Source organism: Cryptomeria japonica, chromosome 6 (genome assembly GCF_030272615.1).
Source record: "Cryptomeria japonica chromosome 6, Sugi_1.0, whole genome shotgun sequence".
NCBI classification, from domain to species: Eukaryota; Viridiplantae; Streptophyta; class Pinopsida; order Cupressales; family Cupressaceae; genus Cryptomeria; species Cryptomeria japonica.
Window position 1 is genome coordinate 542,503,482 of NC_081410.1, and position 8,643 is coordinate 542,512,124.

Here is an 8,643-nt window from a genome sequence, read left to right on the forward strand (position 1 = left end):
TGTTCCTAATGATTATATATGGGCTTTCGAAGGAGAATCCAGGCTCTATACAGTTATTGGTACAACTTTTGGATCTCTCTTTGGTCCATATATTTGTTGTTAGCATTATTTGCTGGCCTTTACATGATAGAACTTGCTTTTCAATAGAACTTGCTTTTCAAGTTGTTCATCCTCGTATTCAACATTTGGCTGATCGAATGTTTGTTGTTCATCCTCGTATTCAACATTTGGCTGATCGAATGTTTGTTGCTTCACTAATTGCAATTGGACAAAGGCCACAAATATTTTTTTTTCAATGCTACAAATAAAAAATACGAAACTATGCTACAAATAGTAATTAAGTAAATATAATTAATCAAAAAATAACATAAAAGAAAATTTACATTCATTAGCATATAGCAATGATAATAAAGTATTTAATAAGGCAACACAAACATTGATCTCTAATAATTGTCACACACCTATTTACGTGTTGAGTAAAACTTTATCGTGACATTAAATGCTCTCATTCTGTTCATATATCCTCGCCTCTAAAAGATGGGCAGGTTGCTCTACTATAAGCTTTAAAAAATCGAAACAAGTATGTTTATATTGTATTTGATCTAATATTAAGAAGAGAGTTTAGAATATCTATTTTTTATATCATGTTTTAATTGCAGTGAATGTTACAACTGTGGATGATAGTATAAATTATTTATATTGTGTCCTACTTAAGCATTTACTCCAAAATTTCAGCATACATCTTCAAAAAATATTTACCCACTTTCAATAATTTACATCTTCAAAAAACATCCCCTATCAACAAATATATAGAATATTATTGAAAGTGGGTAAATGTTTTTTAAGTAAAATTAAGAAAAGAGTTTTTTAATCTTCATTTTCTTGCCTTCAAAATATACTCAAATTTTTAACAAAAAGTAAATTGATTTTAACATTATTTACATTATTAACATTATTTACATTATTGTTGCTCAAATTTATATTATAATAATTTTTTTTTGTTAGGTAAGTTTTAATGTATTAGTTATTTATGTTGATTTTTTTTCATATATAATTGTTTTTTTATGTTTTAAAATGAAGCACATTTTATTTTTTATTGTTTTATTATATTTTTTAATCAAGTAGTGATTGTGAGCAAAACATGGTCATATAGCCATCATATATGTTATACATTATATATTTTTTAATATATAATTTTGTTCCATCTCATATTAAAAATATAATTAATATTTAAATTATGTAAGGGGAAAAAAATACAAAAAAGTAAAAGTAAAAGAAAAAATATTTACTATGATTACAAAGAGTAAAAGAAAGTATAAAAAAGTTTTTATTCAACTACCGAATAGTTATTTTTTTAAAAATGTTCTTTGTACTATTTTTTAATTAAAAGTGGTTCTTAGCGAATGAAGACATCCGGTAACAAGCTGTTGGTAAAAATGAACCAATTAAATGGACTCCCCATGAGAGGTAAAAAATACAAAAGGTAAAAGTGAAAAATACATACTATGATTACAAAAAGTAAAAGAAAGTGTAAAAAAGTTTGTATTCAATGTATAAATCATACCGAAAAATAGTTTAGTTTTTTAATAAAGAATTCACGGACGGATTTTATTTTTATTTTTTAAAAATGTTCTTTTGAATATGTGTCCATTTTTACTAATATAAGAAAACAGAAGTCACTCCTTACAGTCATACAGGTGGCTCATGAAAACAATATAATAGAATAACAATAAAGTCTCTTAAACGAGAAGAACAACACTAACAAATTTAATTGATCTTGCCAATAAAATGTGAGATATATGTAAAACTCCAAATAGTAAAATTTTAATAAAGCTAATACTTTAGTTTACATGACATCAAATAATTGTGGTCAATACCAATCGAGTATCCCTAATCAATCAAAGTTGCTAATTGTTTTGGTTTCTGATAAGCAGTGTTATATATAGCTTCAGCCAGAGAATGTAATGGAGTGAAGGCATCGTAGCAACCAAAGATTGCAGCAGGAAAGAAGAGGAAAGGGCGTGGAAGCAAGCTTATTCAAGAAACAAATAACTATCTCTGTGTACCAACAACATTTGAAAAACAAAGGGGCAGTGATAAACGTTATGTTAAGTACCATACTTTGTTTCTCTGTAGCCGCTACTGTAAAAAATTTGGAACCCTGGATTCATCATTCAAACGTTAAACCATCAAAATTTTTCCAGATTTAAACCATCAATCTGAAATTCAACAAAATAAAAAACTCACCTTAGCTTGTTTTTTTATGGTACCCTGTTTGATGATCTGGGTTTGTTCTCCTTCAGGCAGACATATTTAAGCATCAGGAGAGCGGTGGGCAGCAATCAGATGAGCTTAGCGGCGGGGCAGCAAGCAGCTAGGTTTTATTTTTATCATCTACCATTGAAGGCCACGACAAAGTTTAACTCAGCACCTGGCGGTATTTGAGATCAATGTGTCCAACCCTCCTTTTTACAGTTGTTGACAAATTTACTGCAGAATACGTACGCGTCAGTGTAAAATAATTATTTATCATTCACCTGAATTTTATCTCTCAAAACCTTGCCGCGAGATTTGTACGGGATGCGTGAGACAATCCCGGTGGGCAATGCCCACGTTAAATAGCCTATCGGCTAATTAAGAGGGGAGGGCCGACGTGAATGTTCTTGATATGAAGATTATAACTTTAGGATCAAAGCATATATTGCCAGCTTCAGTAGGGATATTGTACAAGTGATTACATAATTCAATAATTCAACATTGTACAAGCACTACAATATAAAGTGCCAAAGAGACTTGTCATGGGTAATCTCTTGAAAATTCGATCTTTTTGTTCATCTCTCATTTTGGGATTTCTCAAGATCGAGAATGATAGGAAAAGTGATAAGTGGAAGAAGCAAGGAAATTTGCGCACTTATGGATCACATGAGCCTTTGTAAGTTTTATTTGTTTCTTGCAATCATTTTGTCAAGTCATTTTAATTTGATTTTTGCTAACTCCCATCTAACAAGGGTGTAGTTGTAGGGTGTCAAGGAGGATTTCTAACAAATTGTGTTTACAGGTTTTTTCAAGGTGAATATTTGACAATTAACGACCAAACAAAAGAATTCAAATTACTGACAGTGTGTTGTAGGGCCTAGCATGGAGATTTTTTTCAAAACAATTGTTCATATCCTTTATCTACATGCTTAAAATAGGTACACAACTTAAGTAAAGGGAAAGTGATAGGCATATGCTCTCTCCTTAATTGGGTGACCAAAAGGACAAACTCACTCTTTCAATTCATTGCATTAAGATAACACCTTTAGAAGGCTTGCCCTCTCGAGTAGCCAATAAGGTTGGGTGAGAGGGGAACGACCTAAGTGGGAATGACTAAAGCCAAGTTATTCCAACCCACTATAATCAAATATGGTTGTGATGAAAATCACATCCAATGGTAGTGTTCACTGTCAGCCCTCCCCTAGTATCCTTGTGATGTGTAAAGCCTTTGTTCTAAAGGTTGGGAGGCCTCTTGTGAGAGTTTATCTTCGACGCACCAAACAGATACCCTTTTCACAAATCATAAGGGTAGAATCTACCCGAGTCAGTAACCAAACGTTAGAATATCACAGTGCAAGGGTGGGGAAGAATCCACCCCCAAGAAGTCACCATAAGGCTCCCAAGAAAATGATTCAATTGAGAAGAAATTTTCTTTGGGTCAATTTCTAGCAAAAGGCAAAAAAACAAGCGCACCCTATGGTGTGACATGGTTGTTTGAGTTGACAGAGATTCCAAGATGTGACCTGTGATATCATAATGACCACTTGAGAATAGGAGAGTCTGATTGATGTGTCTTCAATTGTTCTAAACCCGTGGAAATCATTGGGGTTTGAAAAGATCCTAGAACATACATATTTCATCAAATTCATTTCAAATTTACTCTACAAAGAAAAGATGTGTTCATGTGCTTGATGTTTCTTCTTGTCAAAATCAAACATTCAAAACAAGTACATCTCATCAACTAAGCAAAATGAAACCTCAACCAAGAAAAATCTTGACACAAACATACAACTTGCTACAACAAAATTTTCCAAATGCGTCATATAATCAATTCTCTCAAGCATATCAAGAAGTCCATTTACTGTCGATTGAAAAAGAAGAAGCCTAGCCAAAAAGAGATCATAAAGAAGAGAAGCTTTTTCTACACAAACCATAAACTCTTGTTAAAACATCAAACATTCCTTCACTGTTTTCACGATTATCTACATGGTTATGGAAATGAGTTTGATGAAGAACCTTTGAAATCACGTGCCTTTCAACAAAGATTCGCCTTGTCCCAATCTTTCAATAGAAGTGGTCAAATCTCCTTTTCTAATTTGCCTCAACAAGAAATCACCTATTGAGTCATTCCCCATCTAGGGTAACCTTTCATCCATTCTTATTTGCCAATTTATCTTTTTTCAAAATCTCATCTAGTTATCTTACATTCCACAACAAAAAATCTCCTACTAGAAGCTCCAAAGTTTGCGCTTATCAGTGAAAATCCATCACCAAATCACAAATCATTCAACTTTCAACATGAACAAGTTTGGTCCTTAGTCTCTTTTAGATCTTTCACATCTTATCAATAGATAAACCTATTAGTATATATAACATCTAGGATCAATCATCCTAAGAGGTCATTCTATTTATCTATGGTAGGTAATTTAACTAACTTACAAGTGCATCCTCTCATAGTTAGGTAGCTTGTGGAAGTCAATCACAACACTCGCTATACTTCCCTCAAAATTGTTGAACACCAAACTTAAGATCTTAAGAGTACTTTGGTGCCGGAGCACTCAAAGACACAAATGAAGCCTAAAAGAGTCTAATATCATCCATGAGGTGAAAATGATCATATGAAGTAGGTTGATAGGTTTGTGAGTCAATAAGACCTATTTGATGTAAGGCATTGTCATGGTTGTATTTTTTAAGCCACCATGGACAAAGGACCATGTGGGTCAGTAGGAGTCTAAGCATGAGTTAGGCAATAAATATTGGTCTTAGAGACATCAAACCAATCCTTGGAATAGGCCAAATACACCTTGGAGTCACCAAATTTGAATAGTGCAAGTTGACAACTTTTGTTGTCATTGAAAAATGTTGTAAAAAGGGGTAACTAATCCTCCAACGGTTCCAAAGTTTGAAAGTGGTTGGAAACCGCTAGGGAGGCTATATTAGGCCCACTTGGATCGATTCTAGGGTTGTTGTTGAAGTTGTTGAAATTGGTGATGTTTTGGAGTTTTGGAGCAATACAATATACTTGGAGTTTCCTGAAATTCTGCGTGTTTGATGTTCATTTCTGACCGAGTAGTTGTGGGTGAGAAAAAGAATGATTAGAATAAAAAAGGAGAGAGGAGAACATATTTGGTTGAAGACACTGATTGTTAGAGTGTAAATTCACCTGATTCCTATGGACTTCTAGAGAGAGGAGAAGCCTTGATGATGAGGAGAAAATTGTTGAAGGTACCAACCAATATTGAACCTCCACAAAGGAAGACACTCTTCCGGACCACATGCAAAGCAATAGGCAAGGTAAGTAAGGCTATAATAGATTCGGGCTCAATTGAAAAAAATTAGTATCCTTAGAAATGATAGAGAAAATAAAATTGAGAAGAATTCCTCATCCATTTCCATATAAAGTTTCTTGGCTTACTAAAGGAAAACAAACCTTGGCAGAGGAGCAATCATGGGTTGAATTTTAGATAGGAGCATACAAAGACAAAAATTTATTTGATATTGTTGAGATGGATTCCTGTCATCTTCTTTTTTGGGAGGCCATGGCAATATGACCTCAAGGCCCATCATGATGGACACAAGAACACCTACTCCATCACCAAAGATGAAAAGGTGATTGAATTGATACCCTTGCCTGATAACAATGAGGATCAAAAGGAGAAGGAGGCCAAGATTATGATCATGGAAGGAAAAGAGTTGCTCAAGGCAATCAAGGAAGAAGGAACACCTTGTTTTGCAATGATGTTAGTACCAAGGCAAGAAGAAGAGCCCATTACAGATGACAAGGTAGAAAAGAAAAGGGTCACAGTCCCTGAGGAGGTGAAGGAAATGTTGAGCAAATACAAGGGCATAGTTGCAGAAGAGTTGCTAAGGACCCTACCATCAATAAGGGAAATAAGCCATTGCATTGACTTCATTCCTGGTGCCACCTTACCAAACAAGCCAGCCCACAAAATGACTCCCCAACAAAATGAGGAAGTTGTAAGGCAGATCCAAGAGTTGCTTGATAAAGGTTTGATAGGGAAGAGCTTGAGCCCTTGTGTGGTCCCGAGCCCTTGTGCGGTCCCGACTATGTTAGCACCAAACAAGAAGGGAACTTGGAGATTATGCACTGATTCTTGGACCATTAACAAGATAACCATCAGGTATAGATTCTCTATGCCTATAATAGATTATTTTCTTAATTGTTTAGGACCTGTGCAAGATATTATTCCAAGATTGATTTAAAAAAGTGGTTATTACCAAATAAGGATTAGAACAAGTGATGAATGAAAAACTACTTTTAAAACAAACGAAGGATTGTATGAATGGAGGGTGATTCCATTTGGGTTGTAAAATGCCCCTAGCACTTTCATGAGACTCATGAATGAGGTGTTGAAGGAGTTCATTGGTAAGTTTGGCATAGTATATCTATATGACATCCTAGTGTTTAGAAAGACAAAGGAGTAGCACCTAAAATATTTGGATATGGTCTTGAGAAGGTTGAATGAAGAGAAACTAATGATAAACATAGAAAAGTGTGCATTTTTTGCAGGAAGAGCTGACTTACCTTGGGTTTGTGATTTCTAGAGGAAATCTGAAAATGGATGCTGATAAAGTGAATGCCATTCTCACATGGCCAATTCCTAGAACAATTGGTGATGTAAGGATTTTTCATGGCCTTGCTACCTTTTATAGGAAGTTTATCACGAATTTTAGGGAGATTTGTGTTCCCATGCTAGAGACCATCAAGGGTGGACACAAGTGCAAATTTTCACGGACCAAGGAGGTGGATGAAGCATTTAAAATGTTGAAGAAAAATGTATCCCAACAAACGGTTCTTACCTTACCTGATTTTGACAAAATCTTTCAGATTGAATGTGATGCAAGTTATTTGGCAATAGGTGTAGTACTTAGCCAGGAAGGTAGACCAATTGCATTTTTTAGTGAAAAGTTGAATGATGCTAAAAATAAATATTCTTCCTATGATTTGGAGATGTATGCATTAGTTCAAGCACTAAATAAGTGGAGGCATTATTTGTTTCCCAAAGAGTTTGTTGTGTATACAGGTAATCAGGCACTAAGCTTCCTAAATAGTCAGGAGAAATTGAGCCATAAACATATGAAGTGGGTTCAGTCCATTCAAACCTACACCTTTACAATCAAACACAAGCAAGGTGTCTCAAACAAAACAAATTGATTTGGACATAGTAGTTGTGGGTGAGAGAAGGTTATCACCTAGTTTGTTGCCTAGCTCTGCATCATAATTTATTGATAAACTTGGTGGTATTGAGAATCATTCATCCACAACAAACAATTCATCCCATTTTAGTCAAATATTGGAGCTATAGAAATAGTTAGACCATCACATCTATCACAATCCCGCTTTCATAAACATATTTTCACATGGTTGAGACTAGATCAATGAGGCGTAAGCACGTAGAATCACAAAATGACTTAGAGGATGATGAAACCATCAATCCGTTTCACAATAAATAATTCGTAGGAGAAGAATATTCACAAACTCCTACAAAAGAGGAAATAGAAGAGGCAACTAGTAATCCTAGGTTTAACAAGATCTTTGACATGACCCTCAAAGGGAATGCAAACACTCACTTTCTCAAACTCACACAAGAAGGTACAAAACTCCCTCCTCACTATAATGTTTCCCAAGTACTAAAAAAAAATGACCAAGAGAAAACTAGTAAACATTGGAATAGGGATGAAAACGATCGTAGACAACAGAATACCCATAACTATGATAAAAATCAATACCAACATGACAACCATGATTATATTCCACCCCCAACATAGAAATGGATATCTTACGCCAGCAGATAAATGATCTCTCACAACAAATAGAAAATTTAGGGAGATCACAAAAAGGTATTCTCTAGAGGACATATGTCCTTATCCATTTAACAGGAGCATGATCATGCCACCTTTTTCTCAAAACTTTGAGGCTCCCATGTTTGACAAGAACAAAGGAAAGGGTGATCTTAGGGATCATTCCTGTGAATTTTACATAACTTGATTAGAGGTTTCTCATGATGAAACATACTTAATGCACCTCTTTCCTCAAAGTCTAGGAGGATCGTCTATGCAATGGTTTTTATGGTTGCCAAGTGGAATCTGGACATTTGCTGGATTAGTTCAAAATTTTGTTACACATCATGCACATAACATAGAATGAGATGTCTCCATGACTAATTTATGAAACACTAAACAAAAAAATGGAGAGTTATTCTCAATATTTGTGCAAAGATGGAGACACCTTTCTAGTAGATGCTCTTTCCACATTCCCCAAGAACAATTAGTTGAAATCTTCATTTCAAACTTAAATGAAGAGATGGAATTCTACGTGTAAGTCAAATGTTCACTCTTTTGAGGAGGTGATAACCCAAGGACTTA

The 8,643-nt window shown here is 34.6% G+C and overlaps 1 long non-coding RNA gene across 2 annotated transcripts; it reads right to left on the bottom strand.

Annotated features, from left to right (window-relative positions):
- Positions 1-203: 203 nt before the first annotated feature.
- On the bottom strand, positions 204-2,382 carry LOC131073009 (uncharacterized). Of its 2 annotated transcripts, XR_009372805.1 has the most exons (4): positions 2,248-2,382; positions 2,122-2,161; positions 462-530; positions 204-254 (listed from the first exon to the last, which is right to left on the bottom strand). It is a non-coding gene; the product is annotated as an uncharacterized LOC131073009 (long non-coding RNA). The 2 variants fall into 2 exon arrangements; XR_009372804.1 differs by lacking the exons at positions 204-254; positions 462-530 and having other exon boundaries at positions 1,803-2,161.
- Positions 2,383-8,643: the final 6,261 nt, after the last annotated feature.